At 38.2% G+C, this 25,136-nt stretch overlaps 1 protein-coding gene across 1 annotated transcript in view; it reads right to left on the bottom strand.

Annotated features, from left to right (window-relative positions):
* Nucleotides 1-24,812, bottom strand: part of RALYL (RALY RNA binding protein like) — a 398,734-nt gene extending 373,922 nt beyond the window's left edge. Inside the window, exon 1 of the mRNA XM_075023507.1 lies at nt 24,096-24,812. The gene's annotated coding sequence lies outside the window, so the exon portion shown is untranslated. The remainder of the gene's footprint in view (nt 1-24,095) is intronic.
* Between the last annotated feature and the right edge of the window lie 324 nt (nt 24,813-25,136).

The following is a 25,136-nucleotide window of genomic DNA, read 5'->3' as shown; positions in this document are numbered from 1 at the left end:
AGTATAAGTCTGTCTAGAAAAGAAGCAGCTTCAGGCATGATCATTGCGATGCAGCCAAGACAAAATCATGGGCTCTCAGATGTTAATGGAAACCTTGCCTTTACCTACCCCGGAATGAGGATTTCACTCTCTCTCACGTTTAACACTTGTATCTACAAGGCTTATTTTACAGCTGCGAATAAATGTTCACCTACATCCCACAGACAGGCTTCGGAGCACTGCCGTTGCTTCACAGCATGCTAACGGCAGAAAGCAGGACGCAAGGGTGATGAGCACAGCGTGGAGAGATCCCGCAGTGATGCTGAGCTGCCAGAGTGGGGGCCACATAATTTCCCTTCCTCTCAACTAGTACAGAGAATGGCCAGGGGAAATAGGACAGGACTCAGCGTTCCTGGCAGTTTCTGAATGTGGTAATAACTCCTTGGCTACTGGCAGCTAAAGGAATTTTTGAGCAGCCCTCTGGCACAGAGAACCACTTTAAGGAGTGCAGAGATAACCATACGCCCTTTAACACAAATAATGTCACACACAGCTGTTATGAATGAATGCCAGGTACGAAGCAAAATGTTTTCTCATGACTGTGTATTACATGTCTTCCTCAGTTCTCAAAGTGGTCCCTGTATAGTCTCCATTCTTAACAGTTTTTTCCAGTCACTGTACAATCTTCATGAGATAACCATAAAGAAACTCTTTCCCCTTTAATGTATCGAAGTACATCATTGATGAACCAAGTTCCGTGATTTCAAATGGAGCAAAAAACTATAAACTCCAAACTTTAAGTATAATTAACAACAAAATGCCTGCTTGTGAGATATATATATTCATTTATTTCATAACACTGCAATGGTGTTCAAAGGCATAATTGAATTACACATTGCCATGAATGCTGAACTTCAGGACAACAGGGTTTCAGCTCTTTTAATCACAAACTAACTTTTCCTTGCTGAGAAATACTCATCTTCTTGATGGCAAAATTTAATTAATGTTGTCTTAAGTTCCTGAGTGTAATATTGGTTGGTATTGTTGCTGTTATGAAGTGAAACAACTAACATTGATAATATTCAGTATTTCCAATCTTTTACAAAAGAGTGCAATTCTAAAAGGACAGAAGAGAAAAATAAACAGAATAGACAAATATATAACAGATAGAATATAAGCATGTTCATATACTGTTGAATTTTAACAGGGGATGTCTAATCTTTCACAAACATGAAAATGCATTGTATTATTCACAACTTCAATTTAATTATAGAATCATGAAAGCGAATTAGAAGACACCTTAAAAAGTCATCCAGTCTATGCCTTGACATGTGATGTCTGATCTGGGGATTAGTCTCAATATGTAATCAATCAGCTTTGCAAATGAAAGAATAGATGCAATTTTCCTTACATTACTAACAAATATCTGTCTCAAAAGTGTGACAAAAACACCATAGGAAAACTTCGTATTTTAAGTATGGAAACCCACATTAACTACTTGTGCACAAACAGCAGTTGGCCATGATTCATAACTCCTTTTTATGCAGGATAAATTACCTTGCTCCATCTTTCTCACCCAATGGTAGAAACTGCTGTATGACCTAATTAATATATTCTGTACAATAATAGGTCTAGGTATTAAATACAGGCTATAATAGTTTATAATAAATGAGGTGTCACAGATAGAAAGCAAATTAAAGGAAGTATTAGTTATTAACCAGAAAAAACAGTATAACAATTAAAGAGATTACAATAGCCAGGTTACTCACCTTAGAAATGGATGCTCGCTAACAAGAAAAAAAGGCATACAAGATGCAGTCTGCATTTTTTTTTCCTTGGCTGAAAATTATTGCTGAGCTTAATGGATATTTTTCACGAGGATTGGGTTGACTGATATTAAATGAGGGCAATTACCTTGACAAAGTATTAAGTAAAGAATTTTAAATGCATGATGTCAGGAATTGAGAAAGCGTATTCACAACAATATTAACATGATCAGTTTTATAATGTAACATATTTTAATTTCGACTTGAGTTATTTCCTGATTTTTTAGAGATAATAAGCACTATCAGCTGCAAGTAAAGTCAATAGCATCATAGTTATCATTTCTGAAAGTCTGACTCTTCATCTATAGCGGAGAGTTTACTCCGCGGTTAATTTCACACCCAGCACTGCAGTCCACAACATTTACACCACCTAATAATCCCAGTACTGCAACGGAATGCATGGATAAGCACAAAACATACGAAATTAGGTTTAAGAAACAATTTCTAAGCAGTCTCCCCTATTTATTGCCAATGTTTCAATAGCAGAGAGCTGTAGTAATGTCTACTAGTAGTTCTGTACTTTCCTAAGATATACTTAAAAACATTTAAAGCATGATACTAAGTGGTTTATTCTACATTTTTAAATCTGAACAATCTATATCAAATCAACCTAGAAAGTATTTTTCTGAAAGATCATACTTGCTGCAATTTGTATTTATCATCCCTAATTCACAAAGGGTGTCCTAATCATTCATGCAAATTAGCAGTTGTAATCAGTGGTGTAACTTTAGAAATGAACTTGTTTTATAAATTACACAAAATGAAATGGAAAACTCAATCCTGAGCTTATAAATGTCAAGGGTAATTTTGTTGCATGTCAGACACAACTACACTTTCTATGTATGTAAAGAATTTGCCATGAATGTAATCCACTTTTGTGGCTGTGGAAAATGCAATGATGTTCAGTACTAATAAATAAATACATTAAAAAATGCAGTTATATTAAATTCAGTTTCCACAGTGGGCCAGATCTAGCACAGGAGTAAATCAATAGAACTCTATAGAAGCTAAACCATTTCTGACAATTTGCTCTGGATCTGGCCCTCTATGTCTCACTGAAATAATTTTTTTAAATGATTAAGTAACGTACTGCACATATCAGGCATTGATTTTTATCATTGATTTTATGCTGGCATTTGAGCCAAGCCTCAAAAAGCTTGAGCGTTTTATGTATTTACAGCTGTCTGTTGGCAAGGAATAATTCATTCACTCCAAATGAAACATGCTCCTGAAGCTTGTAAAAACACCATTTTTCTAGACTAGATTTACAAACAGCTTCTTTGAATAAGAAGTTAGAAAATGTACTTTAAATCACTGAAACAAAAGCAGAAGTCTGTTTCTTGATTTTTTTTGGCTTGTCAAACATATAAGACAGATATAGATTTCATTTTCCTCCCAAGAGAGCTGTTCCATCGACAGAGAGCAAAGATCAATGATGAATCATCATCTCATTACAAAATATTTCCAGTGACAAAATGAAGCGTATTGTTTAGCATTTTTGGTTAAATATGTATGTAGGAAAATTTTGGTTGCCTGTCACTGTGTTTTTTTCCTAACAAGACAAATCCATCCATCATTTCACAGCGAGAGCAGTCTTTTCTTTTTGGCTGATCAGAGGCAATTTCAGACACAGGTCCAGCATGAGCAGAACCTACCTCTGATTCATTTCAAAGCCTCTCTTGTGTCACATTCTAACACAACAATAAAAAGCTATTACCTATATATAGGAGAGTATCACCCTCACAGAGACCACTGCCTATTCATTTAAACCACTCAGCTCCCTCAAGTCTCAACTGGTTAATATGTTATTCCAGAATAAAAAACTTCTTTCCCTTCTTTTTCAGAACACGCATCCACTAATGCTAAACTAGAGGACACTGCTAGCTACAAGGGCTTTGCCAAAAAGGAAACAATGGGTGGTAAAGACAGTTATTCCACACCTTCCAGCCGTATATATTCTCTTTCTACTGGTCTGAGTGACCTTTGACTAAGCACAACATCCAGAATAGATAGTAGGTTTATTAGTATTGGGGGCTACCTTTTTGACATATCTACAGACAACTTTGTGACTGTGGGTGAAAACACAGCTGCTAAAGTATTTGCTTTTAAATCTTACAGAGTGATGGATAACTCAATATATGAATCATCAACAATAATTTTGATGATGGAGGGTTTTATTCCCATTTCAATGATGGGAAAATACGAGGCAGAGAAGGCACAGTTCAAAAGCATTAGAACAACCAGGACAGCCAATAGCTGTAGACTGAGTTGCAAATGTAGCTCTGACCCCAGTGACAACTAATGGTGTTCAGGAAACGTGAAGGTTTGCGTTCAAGTTTTAGATTGATTGAAAACTCCAGCAAACCAGTTTTAAAGCCACTGTTTACAGAAACTCTCACAGATAAAATCACCAAACATAAACCTCGGATTCCTCTGCCAGGTGTCTCTTCATTGGTGAGGCAACTAAGCAGTAGTCATCGGAACCACATGACAAGGACCTCTTGTGCACTATCTCATAAAAAATTAAGAGAACAATAGAGAATGTTTATACCACGTTTCCATCAACCATAGGTTTTATATATCCCATACTTACATTATTATTCAGCAGCCTGAAAGTTTTTTCCTTTCAATAAACAATGGTATTTGGCACACCATTTATTTCTGAATTGACTCACAGAGGCAGATTCTTTCAGTTTAACATGCTGATATTATGATCTAAGAAATGTTCAGGGAAGGCTAACTACAGCCACATTCTGGCAACAACCTTGCCTTTTTCTAGCATTGAAGAGAGGTCAGGAAAAGCTGCCTTTTAAGACATTTAAGGATCCTGCCAGTATGGGAGAATTAACAGCAGCTATAGCTTGTAACCATATCTTACCCCTCTACCCAATGGTACATGCCAAGACTCTGAAAAATTATGACCAGAATGTCCCATACTTTGGCAATTCCTGCTTAAAAAATCCTTTTTGGGAGCCATTGGCACAAATCAAAGCAGCTGCTAATCTAAGGAATTACAAGAGTGAGAAGCAAGCCAGCAGATACCTCTGTTTCAACTCTCCAAACTCTTAGGTCCTTCACTAAGTGCAGCTTCCTCAGTCCCCAACAGTGCATTCAAATGGAGTTCAATAAAACTTAATGTGAAAATGTGTAGTCATTACATTTTCCTATTCATATTCACAAAGCTTCTGCAAAGTACCTTCATAAAAATTTCAAATTTTGTCCTTTGATTGTTTTCAGGGATGTTACAATATCATCTCATTTATTTATCAGTCTTGAAAGAGCTGCCAGCAGTGTGGGCATTCCCTAATAAAGTGTAAGAAATCCATCTTAATACCATTTCTTGCTGCACAGTTCCTCTTTTATGATTGCGGTTTCATTAAGATAGTTTACATCAACAAGAATGTATGTGGTTCCAACTAGCAAAATAATTTGAACAACAAGAACAAAGAGGCTCAGAAAGACTACATGATATGCTTACACCACAAAGTCAACAGCAAAACCAAATCTACCTACTGTCCCATCTTATACTTGATCCATGAGGTGGCAGCTGAGGCTCAGGTGGCATGAATATGTTTCCAGGTTTTATCCCTTGTATATATTAATTCTCCTCCTGCCCCCTTTCTTTCATACTGAAAAGCTGAGTTTCAGAGAGATTAAGCTAAGTAGCATATATTAACTATGCCTCATTACACATACCAATGGAAAAAAAAAATAATATTGGTTCTAAAACACAGAAGAGGAAAAAAAAGTGTTACAATAATGACTTTTTCAACTTATGGATAATTTTCTCTTTACCAAAAGAGAAAAAGCCCATATTTTTTTCTCATCAAGAGCTGATCCTACACTTAAAATTGTGTCGTGTATGGCATGATCCTTTAAGCCCACTCAGGCATACTGGCTCCAATGCATACTTCCCAAACCAAACTGCAATTCTTGATCCAAAGCAAAAAAACAGAAAAATGGTGTTTTGACAGCTGAACATCTGATGACTGTATCACTTGAACCCTTCTGTTATTTAACCCTTCTCAATATTTAACATAATAACATGGTCCATTTTACCTCTAATGATCTATCTAAAAATTGGGTTATCGAATGATGGCACATTTATCCTTTACACTTAAGACCTCAGCGGGCCTAATTAATGCCAAAATTTCTAGGATCCATTAATATACTCTTTGTCAATGCAGTTTTTGCTAAGTAGGGCGTATCTTAGTGTATGTAAAATGTCTGATTGATTATAATCAATACACTATTCAAGGCACAAGACAAATTTTTCAGCAGTAGTGTTTATAAAATGGCTAAAGAATATGCAAGCTTGTGCCCACCACTCTCCATCAGAAACAACTGACTTTCTAACTATTCTTCCGCTATGAATAATGCATTCTTCTAAATCCTCTCAAAATGCAAAGGAGAGGCTCTAGATCTAAATAGCTTTCACCAAAAAGATGGTTTCCAAGTTCGTCATTTCTGTGCTCAGGTTTCATGTGCATCACATTTCCCTCCACCCTCCACATACGGCACACACATGCATTACCTCAACATTTTTAAAGCTCCATTAGTCATTCTGCAACAAGACTGAAATGATCTTCCCAGTATAGAACTAATCATCCTATTTTCCACAACTTATCGCTAAAAGGAAGCAAATGCCATTACATTTGATATGAACAAGTTATGAGCATAGAACCAGGTAATCAATTCTCCATTGATTTAATTGAGACATCCTACCAGTTTATACCAGCTGCAAATACTGGTCACTATGTCTGAAAATGTCCAGGCCATGGTATTTTCAAAATTTTAGCTTAACTTCAAAATAAATTAGCTTTGGTAGCCTTCTTGCTTTTTACTATTTGCTTATGGGATTATTTGTATTTGATTTTGCAGGATTAGTGAAAAGATTTCAGACATATCAGTAGCTCTGTAGAGGGACACATACAATCGACAGAAGGAGGCTTCCACGTGAAACTGAAATCCTAAAGAGAGGAAAGGAGGAGAGTAGAGGGCAATCATAGTGAAGGTCCAGGCACTAATTGTTTCTGTTGTACATACGCATCCTTCTGTTAGATACCATGCTGCTCTCACTGTCCAGTAGCTTTGCAGTTTCTACATGTTTTTTTCTTTCTTACACCATTCTCCTATATATCTGCAGGAGGGAAGACTCCTCTACATGTCCCATAAAACGTGACTATGGTGGTGGTCAAAGGTTGAAGCCCATTAGTGAAATTATCTGGATTATTTCGTTTAGCTCAAAGGTTAACTGTAGTGCATGTATGTAGAAGAAATTAACCATAATAAATGGACGATTTACATCAACAGGAAAAGTATTTTCATATCCTCAGTTTTCTGTAAAGAAAACATGATATCCCATATCTGCACATCAATGATTTTTTATTTCTGTACTTTTAAACAAATATTAAAGTAAATAATACCAGTGTTTATTTTCAAAGTGCAATCACTATCACCTTCAGCCCTAATGGTCATAGGAAAGAGATTAATAAGGAATTCCCCACTAGATGAATTAATTAATATATATTTAGTAAAAAAAGCAGGTGTTGCTGGACTAGTCTTCTGTTTTCCAGCAAATGTCACTCATTCTAGTTCAATGGACAAGGAAATTCTCTTTCTTTATGCTGTGCCCACAGCCCAAAACACCGATGCTCTGCAAGGGGTTTAGGGAGCACTTGTTTAGATGGGAAATTTTACAGAGGACTGAACCAAAAAGAAAAGTTTGAGCTGTGGGTTTGAAACCACACTAAGTCAGCACTGAGTTTGACTTAATAAACCATACCTTGATTCTTCTGAAAGTCACATAACACTACAAGATCTTAAAGACATTGAAGCTGGTGTGGGCAGAGGGGCTGCACATGTGTCTGCCTTGTAGAAGTGTCCTCAGAAAAAAATGTTGAGAAAAATGGGAAAAATGTTGCCTAAAAGGAGCCTAGGAACTGAGTGACAAAGTTCTCTCCCACTGTCTGCCTTCTGCTGTGTACAAGAGAAACTATCATTGTTCATTTTTCTAAATAAACATGACTTCATAAAAATAATCAATTCCATTAAGAATATTATCTAAAACCAGAAAGAACCTAGGTAACCCCAAATATTGAAATAATATTTTTGTAACATGTTTTTGAAAATTACTGGTTTGGATTATAGCCCTTTTCTATACACTACACGAACAATATCACCACAATCCAAAATACTCTGATTTACAAACACGTTTTATAGAAAGATGGGGAAAATTCCTAGTGTTGGGATTTCGCAAAGGACAAGTGTCTTATATTAACAAAAATTCATGTGATGGCAACATTCCTCTAAGTCTTTACGGGGAAAAAAAATTACAGAATTTCGGCTTACTTTATTTTGCAACAAGATTTCATTTTAAACTGCACCCTAAAAGTTACAAAATTTTGGCTATGCCTGACACAATTTTGGATTCCCAAAAGTGGCAGTTGTAGATGTCCTTCTGTAGCAGCCAGTTGAATCTAGAATCTCAGAAAAAAATCTTACTAGCTAGTTAAGTCTGACTTTAGCAATTGGGTGAAAATCTGACTACAGAAAACATCAATACTGAATGAGAAGAAATCACGCTTTATCTTATCCAGTACTACAGCAATTTTCAATATAGTATTGCAGAATAAAGTATTATGAAGGGAATCTTCCCCCAAGAAGCAATAATTGCATTTCAACTGCACAGTAATTTTTGTCCACAAAATAGCTATATATTATTCCTAGACAAACTGGTGAGTTGCAGGATTTGACCATATTTAATTATGTGATCATGTAAAGTATTAACTTACAATATGAAACCTTGAAAGAAGTGCCTGTTTGGTGGTCGGCAGGTGAGAAGTCCTTACCTGCACAACCAAGGGGAATCCTAACCAAGGCCAAAAGCCACATCACTCCCTGTTCCACCACAGACCTTGCATGCTTTGCATCAGCTAGGTGGAGACTAAGTATGCAAATGAAACTATGTGTTTAAGCCAGACTATTAGCTCATGCAGTATCTTTCTGTGATTTCATATCAACTAACATTTGGTTTCACTGAAAGAAAATTATTTCTTTTAGTCTTGCTTCTGAAAACAGCTGTCTTCCTTTTTAATGATTCAGTTGCCATCTAATACACAGTGCTTGACAAAAAAAACCAAAAACAAATTGATTGTCTCTGTAGTAAGTAAACAGAAATTTACTTATCTTACACCATATATCATACAAGATAAGATCATGTAAGATATAGGACATCTCAACTATATATATCTTATATGGTATATGAAGGAACAAATTCAGCATCTTCTCAATAGATTCTCTTTAACAGTTGGAACATAACTACTTCCATGAAAGTCAGCTCATTTAAAAAACAAAATTAGCTGCATGTCTTTTAAAAATTTTGACTACAAAATGGCCGCAGGATTTTTCTGAAGATTTCACTGTGATAACTTCTCTATTTGTTTACTTGGCTTTGATGTCTCTTTCTGCTCCACCTGATCTGAAATATGCTGTTATTATTCTATTAATAAAGATGCTTTTTTTTTCTCAGCTGAAATACTAATCTAATAATGTATTCTTACTTCATCATCTTGCAAATGTATTGCAAATGAATATTTATTTATTTATTTATTTTTAAAAAATGTGCTTCTGCTTTAAGCATACTTTCCACAGTATATTTTAAGGTTTTGTTTTTCTACAGAATATGAAGTTGCTGTTAATTGATATGATCATTAATAGATATTATATTTACTTTGTTTGGTAAGATAGTGTGATCTGTCCTGATATGTATCTAATTGTAGAGGGTATCAATTTCTCTATCAATTTATTAATATTGATAAACTATAAAATAAACTATAAGTAAACTATAGGCCAGTATGGTTTATCCTTGCACTATTATTCTGGTATTCTATGTATTCTACTAGAAAGCAGGCTCTTGCGAGAATAACATTTTTTTCTTATTCTTGACTACCAGCAGAAATGGAATAATAAGCTAGCTGGACCTTGAGTTTGACCCACTACATCAGCTCTTTTTCACTTTTAGTATACCAGAAAAAATATGTACCAACTCATTTACTAGGAAAAACAACATTGCATTTTTTATGTTAAATCAGATTTTTATTATGCCATCTTCAGAATCCCTGATTCAAGAGGTACCAGACTGTCTGTTCTATTGACTTAATACCCTGTTCCACATTTATATCAGAAACACAGCCTATTGTATTGAAAACAGAAGCCTGATCTTGCTCCCAATGAAATCAATAGCAAAGTTGTTATAGACTTAATTATAAGATGGGGAGTATCCTTGGATACAGTTACATAGGTACACCTTCTACATCTCACAGTACGCTCTGTACTATTCAAAATACATGAGACTGGGAAAGATGGACTTTTACAAGAAAGGATCATGCACAATTTCTCATCTTTATTATAAAAAAATCAAAACAAGAAATTATGTCCTCAGATAAAACTCTGTCACAGCACAATCCAAATGGACTGATGTTCAAAGTGCTGCAAAACTGCAGGTGAGAGCAGTACCCAACTCACAGTTTCTATGTGGGTTCTGTCTTGCTACAAGCTACACATTTTATGTTCAAAGTGTACCTGGTAGGCCTTGTGCTTGGCATATTTACTTAAAATATCTTTCATATATGAAGTATTTTATTGATAATGATGGCACCCTTCATTCAGTCTTCTTTCCACCACGATTCTCTTTTCTAGGCCAAATAAAGATTGCCGTCATATACAGTAATCTACATTCTACACACAGTAAATCTTCCATAAAGATGGTGAGGTCAGGTCTTTAGCTCTGTATTTAGTGGAGGTGGCCAAAATTGTCTTGACTTTCAAAAGTATTTATGCTTGTTGCTCTGTGTGAGCAGCAGTTAACAGGTGAGTATCACAATTTGGGTATCTTGCTTTGAATTTCACAGAAGAAGTCTAATACCAGAAGACTAATGTAAATTATTTCAAAACTTACATGTAGCATCCAATACCATGAGATACATTTTATATCACATTCCAGAGGTCACAAAGTATTTAATTTGAAAGAAGCAGATTTTAAACATATGTAAAAAGCACTACCCTTTCATGAAAGGATCAAAGCTTTCAAAGTTTTCATTAGGAAGTTCCTAGCTTCAAAGGTGCCCACTCTATTACCCCACTTCTACTATAAAGATACTTTACTGATGCAATGCAAGGCTGTAAAGCATAATAGCAAACAGCTGGTCATAAAAGAAATTGATGATTATGGATTATACTGTAGTTACATTTTGAAGTGAAATGGCAATTGCTATATGAAATTATTTTGTCATACTCTGAAGGAGAAGATAAAAGTTGCAAAGCAAACTACAAAGTTGAAATATATATCTGTGGCAGAGATGATAGAGTGGTAGGACTGAGAAAAGGCAAAGGATTTGAGTCAGTCCAAGGAAGTCATCATCACTACACCCCTGATTTGAAAAATATTTGCTTCAGATCCATTTTCACAGCTCCTTCTTCATCTTACTTGTGTGGGCAGTCTTCCTGACCTCACCGACATCAGTGGTTTCAGAATATCTACTTACAAGAGCAAGAAAGTCAGCTTTCTCCCCTTTGCAAATGACACCAAATTCTGCAGCATGGGATGCATTGCATCACATTTCAACAGCAGTTAAGGTCGAGTTTCAAATTCCATAACTTCTGTTGTATTTTCAGCTAAAGTTACCTGAAGTTAAGAGAGCCTTCCTTTAATTGACCTTACATAACACTTAAGGCTGGAAAACATGGTCTCATACCTCAAAGAGGTATGCAGATTGCCTGCACCAGTGCTACCTGCCTTAAAAAAAATAAGCTCCACCTCAGGCCATAAGTTCCCAAAGGCCCAGGGAAGTCTTCTGTGAACGCTCCCTCTTTAACAAATCCCAGGGGAGGGATGTGCTGAAAGCAGTTCCCTGGTACAAGCAGGGGGATGGACATGCTTTCTGCCAAGCACATCATGGTGCATGCAGGAGCTCCTGTTCATCCTGTGGGTCAGCCACAGCTCTCAGTTCAGTACAGTTCGCCGGGGAATCTGGGTACCTCACTGAGTTGTCCCAAATGGCTCCTTCAAGGTGCCTACTTTTTGTAGAGACTGCCCAGAGACATGAAGTACCAAGTTTAGGGGCTCTGAGTACCCTCCTGAAATCAGAAACCTACTATTCAAGTGTGTGACTCACATTAAGTTGGGCACAAATAATCAAAATCTAAACAAACTGTAAGAGCAATACATCAGGCAGACTTCAAAACCAACTGAAATTTAAAGTTTCTAGTCAGGTAATGAGGCAACAGCCAGTTGCATCAGTTTACACTGTATCTTTTAAGAACATGTAATTAAGTTCTCCTAAATGTTAATAAAAATTAACATATTCTTAAACATAAAATCCCTGAAAGAAGTCATCGTTTTCTTGCAGTTTTATGGACTGTTTTTTTATTTAACAGCATGTTTGCATTTGACCTATTGCATTTAGATATGCATAATACCTAACAATTTTGTATACAGTACTTTTTTTAGAAGTCTTTTTAGGGTATAAGATTTATTTCAGCCTTTTGGACCTCATCATTCTGCTCTGGACCTGTTCTACCAGCATCTGTAATGAATACTTGTTCCCTCTGGAATTTGTTGAAATCTAACACCTTTCTTCATTCAGTTACCATAATTGATTATAGTATATAATAAGCAATTGGGAATCCTTAGTATTTGCCATTTAAAGAATTAAGTCTGCAAATTTGCAACTGGGCTTTGTTTTGTGTTGGCTCAGTGACTACCCTTTGGCTTTTTGTATCAGGCAGATTGGCATAGGGAAACCATAGGACCCATTTAAGCTCTAGGTTAAGGAAATACCTTCTTAGAAGGACCAATTACTGGATCTACCCTTTTTATTAACACTCCCAAAACAACCTTGTCAGGTAGAAGGGATTCCTGGTGAGAACAGCTGTGAGGAGGCAGGTACATGTAAGGATGAAAACAGGTTTGGCCAAAGAGTCCTTTTCATCCGAGCACTCCTTCACCTTCACAGAGGCTGGCCTTCCAGCTGGGAAGAAGGGCCAGACACCAGGACCAAGCCAAGCGCTGGACCAGCACTGAGTAGTGGGGTCCCTATTTCTTGTCTGTCTTGCAGTCACACTGCACAGCAAAAAATCAGATTGCATTTTTCACTCTGGTGGGAGTATTTGGCCTACAAAGCTGAATAATACACTGCAAATTTCAAACTAACTGAAAGAATTAGGAATAGTTTTTAATTTATACTCTAAGATAATGAGAGGTAAGAATGACCCCTGGAAGTAATGCTTTGAAAGAAGGGAAGGTAAAAAATAAATAAGTAAATAAAGACCAGTAGAAAGTCTGCTTTTGGATCTAGATGAATAACACTGAAGCAGTCGTGTGCATGCTGATATAAAGGGCTCACCTTGGGTACCAAAGGAATGAGAAACTTTTTTTTTTTCTCACTCATGAAGTATGAAACCATTTCATACTTTCATTTCATACTTTCATAGTTAAAGAAGTAAGTCTACTTTACTAGGAGAAAAATAACCCCACTTAAGAACCAGTTACATGAATAGTGTCATGTTATAACTTGTGAGAAGAGGGCTATATTTTGTTGTTTGCAAGGCTTTAATTGTTCTGGTTTTGTTCTTTAATAAAAAATGGAAATGAATAGTGAAATATCTGCAGTGTTGATGAAAGCTAAGGTGGTGGAGAGGGTGAAGGGCCTGAGCCCTAGGGGAAGATGAGGAAGAGCAGGGACTGCAAACATCCCCATTATCTGGAGCCTTAACTGAACTGCTGGGGATTTTTTTCTCCATTTCTATTGCTGCCCCTCCTCCTTCTCTTTCTATTCCTCTCCCCTCTTCCATCCCTCTCCTATTGCTTCCTTTTCTTTCATCCTTCTGAGCTGTGTCGATGCCAGGGGAGAGGTCCAGAGCAGGAGGGAAGATCCAGCAAGTCTGAAATAAAAAAACATTACAAATAAAAGATAAAAAGGATCCAGAAATTCAAATGAACACACCCAATATTTTAAAATATACTTTCCTCTGTCTGTCACTGCAGACCAGTGTGACATGCGTCTCAATGATAGGGCTGATTTTGATCTTAAAAGATCTGAAAGTGAAAAGTAGCCAGTCTTATTCTGATTATGATGAATATTTACAACATTCATTAATATTTGTGACCAAGTATCAAGAATTTCTGAACCCATTTTAAAATTTCTGAGATGAAATGTCACACTATATAGAATCTTAACTTGGGCATCAAATAAGGAAAAAAAAAATAATTGTGGCATTCCTGAAATAGCTTATTTCTTTGAACTAAACTGTAATTATTTTCCTTGTAATGTCGCCTTTCACAAGCATGTGTGCATGAGTGAAAAACAAAATGTTATGGTGCATAAATGAAACAGGGAAAAAAGGCAAATACTTCATGAAGTCTGCAAAGGGTTCTATCCCTGTAAATCTGTCTTACATGAATACTGCTCAGACAACGCATTTTTGAGGGACAGTACAAAAACCTAAGGTAGAAATATAGATACATTGCGAAGAACAAAGATGAAGACCAAGCGGTGGTGAAGTGTATAACTTGTTCTGATTCTGTGACACAGTAGCTGCAGCTAACAGTTTATAGTCCCCGGAACATATTACTGTGCTTACTTGAAACAGTTATTTCAAATTGCTGAGAACTCCAACTTTTTAACTCCTCAATTCTGACAAGTCCGTAAGATTTCCGAATCTACAACGCATTATAATGTGGCTATAAGAGCTCACAGCTGCACCTTACTCTATCATGGTAGTAACACTACAGTATTTGGGCAATTAACTCTTACTACACTGAGTTTTGCACTTATTCCTATTATACCAAATGATTCATTTCTAATTTGGATTCAGCTTTTCTTCGGTTTCATACTGTGCTGTCAGTGAAAAACACAGCCTATGTAAGCAGCTTAATGACATTTGCACAGGCACTTGGATAATGCCGCTCTGAGAATAAGACAGATCCTATGGTGGAAATATGTACGCTGTGTTCACATATTTCAGTACCTGTACAAAATCTTACAGAAAGACCAAACAGATATTGAAAGAAATAGAAGAATTCATAATTTGTGGAAAAAAAAAGGATGATATCATAGCATACTGGGCAGTGGCACAAATTGGCCCATGCTTTTGCATCCTGCTACTCACAACAACTTGGGACAGATCTAAAGCAAGTCACTGAAATACACTTTGTGTAAGAGCTGATTTATACAATGGTTAACACTCTGTCTTATAAAATTTCAACCTTCTCCAGAAAATTACCTGAGACAGGGAAAAATAAAATCTATCTGGATATTCAAAAATACAGGTTTTACTGGAATCTTTTATAACAAGCATGTATGTGAGGATATTAGTGGTATGACATCAATAGCTAAATATTTAACCTATGTTGCCTGGATCACCTCAGTTCACCAACTATTATTTTTGCATTATTATGTTAAAACATAATAAATGTTTTAACAGTTATTTAACATTTTAACATAATATAATAAAGCCTTCTTCAGAGCTGTCTAGAACTTTCAAATTCAGGTCTTCTGCTGTTTGTTGATCTACTAATGATTTTTTAACACTGTGACTATATATCTACATTCATTTACATATGCAAAGTGCAAGTAGCTGATTCCATTGCCACCTACATAATCTTTATCTTTCCATTATTTTCAAAGGTTCCTCAAGTGAGATCTATGATTGTACCCAATAGCTCAAGACCCTGGATTTTAGAACAGGACTCTGTGAGGAGAACTCATTGAAGAATCAGGTTGTAGGATTACACTATATACAGTCAGAAAACTGGATGAAGCAATGGAAAAGAGGCATGAAATCTTGGCCCCAGCAGAAATGTTAGGGAATTTTGTCATAGTCCAGAACTGATTCAAAGTGTTTAGAAAGACATTTGCATTTCTGTAAAAAAAATTACTGCAGAAGTTGAAAAGAAATTAAAGTAAAAACTTAAAGCGATAAAGATTCTAGCAGCCAAAAAAACCCCAAATCCTCTTCAATTAAATATTTCATTAAGAAATTAGTATTTTGACAGATGGGGGGGGGCAGGGCGCGAAGCATGGGATTCATCTCCTCTAAATTATTCCATCAAAAAAAGTTAGGAATTTAGTTTAAATGTCCCATTTAGATTCTCTCTCATCAGGGAAAAGAGAGAGGCATTTTAGGAAGGTTGTTCATCTCAGCTATCCATAGATGCCTCTCTTGGGATGTAATCTGTAATTCTCTGGAGGTGTCTATATATCTCCATTGACTACAAAGCCTTGAGCGACTGTGTTAGACTTCAGTGACTAACTTTTAGATGGCTAAAATGATGACTAGCTTAGCTCTGAAAGCCTATTTTTTAAACAGCAAGGTTAAGTGAGATTAATTGAGCCTTTTGTGTAAATCACTTTATCAAAAAAACTACAGAAAAAAATGTTTCAACAGGAAATTTTGACCAGCGTCTGTATCACTGATTTTAATAGGACCAGGGTTTAATTCTGCACCTTTCTGTTTCTATATCACCCACCAGAGCAGGGCACATGCTGAGGAATGGTAACACAATATGCTTTTCTCATAAAATAATAAACAATAAAAATAGCATCAATGTCCTGATGAACTATCCCCCTAAAGCAAAAGTGACATAACTTCAAAATTTAAATGTTGTCTCTCTTTTCATTGTGCATAATGTACATTAATCATCTACAACTTACAAGTACCCAACTAGAAGATGCTAACCTCTTCAGAGCTAATCTTGCAGTTGTCCCATTTACAGAACTCCCATTTAACTAGAAGTTGTGTATGCAGGAATAAAACATAATTACATCCTTCTTCTTCTGCAGTTTGGAAAAAAAAAAAAGTGGATGTGAATTTATACAGTGGAGAATACATTAGAAAACTGACCTACTGTGCAACATCTCAAGTGTTGGGTTTTACCCTGTGAAATCAGTGGCAAATACAAGATGAGAAATGAGATGATAGCACTGTTACTTTTGTTACTTAGAACAGTATAATTAATCCCTTTTACAGGTACCCAAACAGGAAGTTTTGTTTTAATTATATCTTCAGGGTGTCTGTTTCATAGACACTGCCTGACAGTTTGCACAGCACATTTTTAAATGTTAGTTATATAACTTCTATCCTAATATTTATTGCGTGAAAAAGCTTTTGATAAAGTATTGTAACTAGGTAGAATTTCTTTTCTTCTATAAAAAGTAACTCTGCGTTACAGCTTAAGCTCAGAAGCATGATGATGCAATTACTAAAAGCACGGTGTTTCATTGTAAAAAGTCAGTGAGTTACTCTAACTCCCTCTACCCACAAGAAACACTGCTAGCATTCAGTAACTCCTGAGTGCAGGCCTGGTGTGCAAAAATGCACAGAACTATCTTTGTTACATTTGTGCATTTTAATTTTTTTTGCATTTTATTCATTCATATTGCTCTAATAAAGAGGATGCCTAGGATAGTGCAAACATTTTAGTACTTCTGAACTGCATTATAACACAACCAAGCAGAAAGAAGGACCAGCATTGTCAACACCATCCAAATATAATTCTTTGAGACTGAAACTCCAGTTCTTAAGTCAGCCTAAAAATACTGCATGCAAGGTATAACATGTGCAGTGCCTCTTCCAAACCGTAAAGTTAGCACTATTTAACAAGATGTGTCTTGTATCTATTTGACATAGATGCTGTTTAGCTCTGTGCAAAACTCTCAGCAAAAAACAGAGACATCTTTTTACTGAATGAACTGTACTAATGCGATGTTTTTCTACAGAACAAATTTAGCCTTGCTTCAGTCAGGTGAAGAATTCCATTAATATTTGATTTGTGCCAGATAGCCCCTTTTTGTTGACCCTGCACAACACAAAGCGCATGCCTGACTCAAGAGAGGATCTTGATGAAAGCAACCGATGTGATTGAGCAGGCTGAAATAAAGGCTGTTGGTATGGGGCACAGTTGGAAGACTGAGACTTGGCTTTCACCAAGTCATTTAATAATTATCAAGGTCTAATAATTATCATTGGATCCTTTATAGTTTCTTGTTCTTTAAATAATAATAATAATAGCTTATGAAAGGTAGTACAAGCCATGGCTATCCAAGGGACTGTAAGCACTTCTCAGAGGACCACAGAATTGCCCATGCAAATTCTCAGCTCTTTTCAGAGCTCCACGTTGACTTAGTTGCTCAGACACTGCACATCAGTAGAGGCAACAACCACCGACACCAGGAGGCGGCCACCTGGGAACAGCCACTGATGTGGCCCAAGTTTAATCACAGCTCTGGGTGTTTTGGGAGAAAGACTCAGGAGTATGCAAAGGAAAAATAAAGAGCCTGGGAAGTGTCATTCATATTCCACCACGTTCATACCCACTGTTGGTCACCACTCATATGACATCCACCTCTGCTTCTTCAAATCTCTGCCAGCCAAGTCAGAGTAGAAATTATTATGTTTACTACCATAACCACGAAGGAACTAGAGCAGAGCAAAAACCTCTTCCTGAAACTGAAATGCAACTGCAAAATAGTTGAGCCCTGACATCCTGGCAGGGCAGCCGGCATGCAGGGACCCTGGGCTGGATGCTGGGGAAGCACACAGAGGAGTACCACGGAGGCAATTTAACTCTGTACCTTTTGTCAAGTGGCAGTAGATAATACTGGTGTGTATAAATTTGCTACACAGAGGAAGTTAAACTGCTCTTTCTTAAACAAAGGTGTTGGTTAAGCCCTAGAGGATAATTAATTAAGTAAGATTTCTGTTACTTCTCTGTCACACTAAAAACATCTCTAAAAATATCGATCTATATGATTTTATCTAGTCATCTACCTACCTATCTTTTTATTCCAGAATATCACAACGATAAAAACAAATTAATCATATTCACACTAAGCAACCTGAGATTTACTTAATAATTTGAAGGTCTACTTCATTATTTGCTTTAATTGTTGGCAGATGATTCATTGAGATGGAAAATCACACTTCGTTGTGCAAAAATAAACTTTTTCAGAAAATAATTCCAAAATTGCAGTATAAATGCTTTTGAAGGATTAAGTACATTATAGAGATTAGAGTGTCATTGTGAAATAGGAAAGAGTAGAGACAAGAAATAAAAATGGTACAAATTATTCTAATGTGTGTATATGCAAAACAATAATCTTCAAGCCATTTTACTCTGGTAATTGTTCAAAGATCATATAATAATATTGGTACCTTCACAAAGGTGAAAATGTTACATTGTAATCTTCATACCATTTAAAAGTAGCATTTTGTTTTCTTCTGTCAGTCTGGATCTGAGTTTAAGGAAGCTATGAACTGGATGACTGTGTAGACAGTGTCACAGATTACATAATTTTTCATCAGGAAATAGTCATCCTTAGCCTTCTGTTCAGAAATTCTGTAAGTACTTAAAACATAAAGGAGTCAGCTCCAGAATTTGACAGAGCACCGCATTCTCTAAGAAGACCAAGGGAAGTTAAAAACATTCATCTGAGGGCAGACCTAGCAGTCTTCACAATCCTACACTTTAAACACTATTGAGCTTTTTTATCTTTTTATCTTTTGAAACCGACAATGCAGGGATTGAAGAAAATAGGGAAAATTACACTGTAAAAGAGAAATAAACTGCTTTTAGAATAATGCTTTAGAGGACTAGAGAGCTAAGATATAAGCAACCTGGGAAGAAACTAATAAGGAAAAGATATTTTAGAAAGCACTGTAGCCAACTTTCACCTTTATTCCTGATAGAAAGCAGTCCCTGATACATCATCGGCTCAAGCCCATTCAGGTTCCTCTGGCTGGTATGAATACAAAATACTAAAAAAAAAAAAAAAAAAAAAAAAAAGAAGATTCTTGGGAGTTTAAAAGTCAGAGTGTTGCAGGAGAAATTCCTGAGAGTCCTTTGCTGTTACATTCTAGCCAGAGAAATTCAAATTGGTTAGGCAGTGGAAGGGAAGGTCTGCACAGCACAAAGCCTGTCTCACCAGAAGAAGGCATATCCACAAGCCCAGCTCTGGGTAGAAACATTCGGGCTGATGTGAGAGCCAGAAACCGGACTGCCATGTTTGCAGCTGAAAGCAGAGCAGGCCAGCTTGGGCAGCAGAGGATTTGAATGCAGCTGCCCTGCTTCTGCTGCAGCATGACTTTGGTCAGAGTCCGTCTCAACATCCCTTCCCAGCACTGACCACACTACCGGGAACCTCACCCCAGTAAGCCCAGCAAACGTGAATGAAAAGGGGCTGTGATTGCTCTCTAGAAATGTACTCTGAAGAGGAGCAGAGACGTGGAGAAGGAACCTCATTGTCTGGGGACAGCAACGGCTCCCAAGGAGCATAAACCATCTGAGAATAAATTTAGGACAGGAATGAGGTTTCTAACAGCCTGAAGAGTGAGGCTCTGTCCTGCCTTTGAAGAGGTGCAGTAGGAGTGATGCCCTAGCTAAATTTAAAACAGAGCTTGCTGAATCTGAACAACATAAGAAGACCAGCCTAGTGTCACAGCAAAACAGAGTTGATGACTCCACAGGCCTCTCTAGTCCTATGTCCATGTAGAAAAATGTGAGAAGATATGCTTCTGTTGCCAATTCAGGGCACTACAGCAGCTAAAAACATGTATTTATGAGTCAGTGCTCTGGGCAGTATACAGTTAGTAACTTCTGTTCACCTGTTCATTTTTATTTGCTAGTAAGTACTGCTAATAATAGTTATGGAGGAAGAAAAGAAAAATTGCTTTCCAAAGCTTTCAGTTTACAGACCTTTAGAAAGGTATCTTAACTGCCTAAGCTCTCCTGAATATCAAAACAGATGTAAAGAAAAATAGAAGATGTCATTTAAGTCTGGACAATTGTCACTTTCAGGAGTTAGGGCAGTACAAGTACAACTCATACTAAATATAAGAAATGTAATTTTATCATCACTTGTAGAAACAACACTGTGTTCTTAGACAAAATTTGTATTCATCTCAAAAACACAAAAGGACAATTGTCTTTTACACTGACTATGGCTTTCCAAACATGCTTTCAACAGCATTAGTCATAGCATAACTATGGAAACACCAAGCTGGAACCGATTTCACCAACCCAAATCCTACTGTGCTGACATACTGCAGGATGCAGAGGTATTCTCTTTCAAAATTAGCTCCTTTATTCCTATTTTAAAGTCCCTAGGCTGTTTGATATATATGAAATCATACAACCTCAGATTGCTGCAAATGAAATGTATGTGTATTAATTACCATGCTACTCAGACAACAGGTGTTTTGCAGATAAAATCTGGGTGCTGAAAATAGTGCATTCCTAAAACTTTCTTTCTCAGACTTCAAGATAAGACTAGGTGAGCAGATCAGATCTTCAGTCAGCAACTATCTGTACAAAATTACTCACACAACACACCTGCAATATTAAAAGAAAGGACAAAAGGCACATCATTCTGGAAACTGCTAGCCTAGTTACTTTATTTCAGTGCTCTAGCAATATCAAAAATATTTTGCTTGCTGGCAGTTTCACATAATTTAAAGAAAAACTTTAATTTAAAAATAAGGAGGGATGGAAATAAAAAGAGGGGTGGAGGATAAAGTTTCAATCACTCTCGTGTTTTAATAGCTTGCTTTCAAATTAAATCATGAAAAAATAAGCAGGCTGAGTCTTCTTAAAATGTGGAGTATTGACCCAACAGATCGTAACTATTTCAGAGAAGTCATCATAATCCATCATGCAAATATCTAGACAGTGTTTTTTAGACATATGGATTATTGACCCCGATATACTGCCAAAAGTGTTCCATCATGTCAGAGCAGAAGCCATGCATAAATATGTGCTAAATGTTTTTATTACATTTAAGCTGGAAAAAGCCACTGTAAATACATAACAGATATGTTTCTAGAAAGACAAATGAATTTATTTTTCAACATGACTAATTACACGAGAGAATGCTGAAGACTTCTTATACACACTTTCTACTTTAAAGGAAGCTGTTACAAGAATGTAAATACAAGTTTTAGAAGCCTCAAACTTCCAAATGCATTTGTCGTCCTACGAATTATTTCTGCTTATACCACAGTGAGAAAAGAAATATATCCCCTGCAACTTACTTTAGTTTCCACATCTGAATACACAGCATATCTTTACAGTTATAAATCCCTAAAAGCTGTTTATATAAAATACGTTAAGCAATCCCACCACAATAAAGTAAACAACAGAGAACACTGCAGATCCAAGCATTCAGCACTTCAACTTTAGCATAATATTGCATTATATCCCTTTCTGAAAAAAAAACAACAAAACAACAAACCCAAACAAACAAAAAAAAAGCAAAACCAAAAACCAAACCCCAAAACAAAACCAAAGCCAAACCAAACAACAAAAAAAACCAGCAAAACAAAACAACCAAAAAAGCCAAAACACCTGTCATGTGGAAAAATCTTTCCAAATTGTATTACAGGGAACCAATATCCTGTCTCTACATCAGGGGCAGCCTCTGTTAAGCATTTAAGTGCTCTCAATGAAAAGTAACAGTTTCTTCTCCAATCCTGAACTCTCAGTGACCGTCACGGAAAGTAACAGTTTCCCATTCCCCGTCAAGCAGTGGCATTAATAATCATCAAAACAAAACGAAACACCTTCAAGCAAATATCTGCTGCTGATTAATCTCCATCCCAATGAATTAAATTCATAAGAGGCAACCTGCTGCCTTGTTTACGCCTTTTTAATATGAGGAGCAGAAGTTGGATATAAGGGTTTTGCTGCCCTTAGGGCTCCGAAATATGCCTCATGTGGCAGTGAGCCAGCTCTCCGAGGGAGCCTCCTTTGCTGTTTCTCTCACAGCTGTTTTCTAATGGATAATTTTTAAACAGACACACACAAACACACAAGTCACCACAATACAGGGCTCCGGTTTTTGGTTTTGTCTAAAGTCCTGCAAGTATTTGTACTCATAATGAGGATCTCAAGGTTTCATCCATTTCGGTTTGGGGTTTAGTTTGGGGGTTTAGGTTTGTTTTTTTTTTAATGGGAAGGGGGAGTTGGGAGGGGGTGTCTGGATTTTTTCTTCCCCAGCTGCCTTCCCCTCTATACAGCACAGCACATAAAACACCTCTTTTCAGCTTAACCTACCTAGGCTCAATTAGTGCAACATTTTGCACACATCCAAGCAATTAAGAGACAGATATTTAGTTCAGTCCTCATGTGTATTGCACAGAAACATTTAGTTAGGGGTGGAAAGAAATTTCTTAAAAAAAAAAAAATCTCACAATGTAATTTACACAGCGTGGAAACGCCTACAAGGAGATGAAGTACCTGCACTGGGGAGATGTTCAGTTGTTCACTTCATCTTCCGTTGACAAGGAAACCAAACCGCACTTCATTCTCCAGGAAAACCTTCCACTGCCATCATTTGAAAATGTATTTATTTGTATATATGTATATATCTATCATCATCATCATCATCATCATGATAATAATAACCATCATAAAATACTGCTGGCAAAAGAATAAAAAAGTCAAGGTGCAAAATGTGCAAAAGTAAGGATCATCCCTTTGGCATTCTGTTTTGCTTTGTTATCTTTAAGGAGGAAAAAAGTATTTAAAAATTATAACTGTAACATGCTGCAAGAAAAGTTTCACATTATAAACAGGCATCAAAAACTGAAAAAGAAGAAAAAAAAAACCTGCTGATTGCACTGAGTGTCAAAAAAAAAAAGAAACAATAACAAAAATAATAAAATTAACATCTTGCTCTGTGGCTTCCACCAGTATTGCAAGATTACAAACTCTGTGTAAACACTGCTGTAAAATGCATTTGCAATTCCCATCTCTTTACGAAAAAAAACCCTTTAAAAACACCCAAAAATAAAAATAAAGCAACACCAGAGAAAATCCTCTGCAAAAAGAGTTAGAAACATGCCTTTTCTCTTATCTTTAAAAAATCAGCATCATATTTCACATCGCTTTTCCGTGCCACAACAAAACCAGTTGCATATATAGATATATAGCTACTAAATGTATATCAGTTGTTGCTGGACTGGCAAGTCTGTATTATTAATATTATCATTTTTCATTCCCAGTGACTCCCGGCCCCAGCAGCACCTTTTGCTTACAGTTTAGTAACCATCGCATGCTAGGAAAAAAAACTTGTCATCAGCAAAAGATCAAATCCATTTAAACAATAATCAAAGAGGAAGAAAAAAAAAAGCAAAAAAACAAAAAAAAAAACAACAAAAAAAGAAAAAACAAAAGGAAGAAAAAAAAACAGGACAAAAAAAGGAGGACAAGAATGTCAGCGGAAAGGTACTCACCGAGCGGGAGTAAAAGGGAGGAATAAAAATGAGAGTTACTATAAAATACAGTATGGCGGTGGAAGAAGGAATGAGGCGCTTTTTTTTTTCTCTCCTCTCTAGTCTCTGCCTCCGGCAACCGCCACGTGATCCGGAGCCGGGCGGACTGGCAGCCGGGAGGGCGCAGCGGCGGCGGCGGCGGCGCCGGGCGCGGGCGCGGGCGCGGACGCGGATCCGGCCCCGGCCCCGGCCCCGAACCCGGACCCGGACCCGGTCCCGGCCCCGGCGCGGCCCCGGCCCCGGCCCCGGCCCCGGCCCGGCCCGGCCCCAGTCCGCCCCGAGCCCGCCGCAGCCGCCCGGCTGCCGCCGCCCCGCCCTGCCCCGCGCTCCGCACCCGCGTCGCGGCGGCCGCCCGGCCTCGGCGGGTGCCGCTCGCACACGCGCTCACGGGCTCGCACCGAGGCGCGGGCACGCGGGCGGTCTGCGCGGGCGAGGCGCGGAGGCGGGCGCGTCTTGCGCGGCAGCGCAACTTGCTCGCCGGCGCTGCGCGAAGTTGCCGCCCGGCGCCGCCCGCCCGCCTGTTGCCCTCCGGCCGCGGCGGCCCCGCCGGTGCGGCGCCGCTCGCCCCCGGGACCCGGGGCCGGCGGCGGGCGCGGCGCGGCGCCGGGGTTTGCCCGGCTGGGGGGTGCCGTGCCCCGGCGGCGGCCCCGGTCCGGCGCCGGGCTCCGCCGTGTGTGCGCTCGGGTTACCCCTCCTGCCGCTCCGGCGGGGGGGTGCTGTGTGTGTGCGCACGCAAGGGGGTAGCCCCCGCCGCCCAGCTCGCCCCTCTGCACTGGGGTGCCCGCTCGCCCGCCCCGATTCCCCGCGTGTACACGGGGGTGTCCCTCCCGCAGCTCCGGCTCACCGTGCGTGCGCGGGGGTACCCCGGCGTGCGGTGAAGGCACGGAGGAGCACCCCCCGCCGCCACTTCAGCTGGGGGTTTGTGCAGGGGGGCACCGCGCCCGCCGCTGCGGCCGGGGGGGTGCGCACGGGGGTTCCCCTGCTGCCACTCCCGCTGGGGGG

Source organism: Buteo buteo, chromosome 3, assembly GCF_964188355.1.
Source record: "Buteo buteo chromosome 3, bButBut1.hap1.1, whole genome shotgun sequence".
Taxonomy (NCBI): domain Eukaryota; kingdom Metazoa; phylum Chordata; class Aves; order Accipitriformes; family Accipitridae; genus Buteo; species Buteo buteo.
Note: the sequence above shows the minus strand (reverse complement) of the source record. Positions and strands in the feature narration are given on the sequence as shown.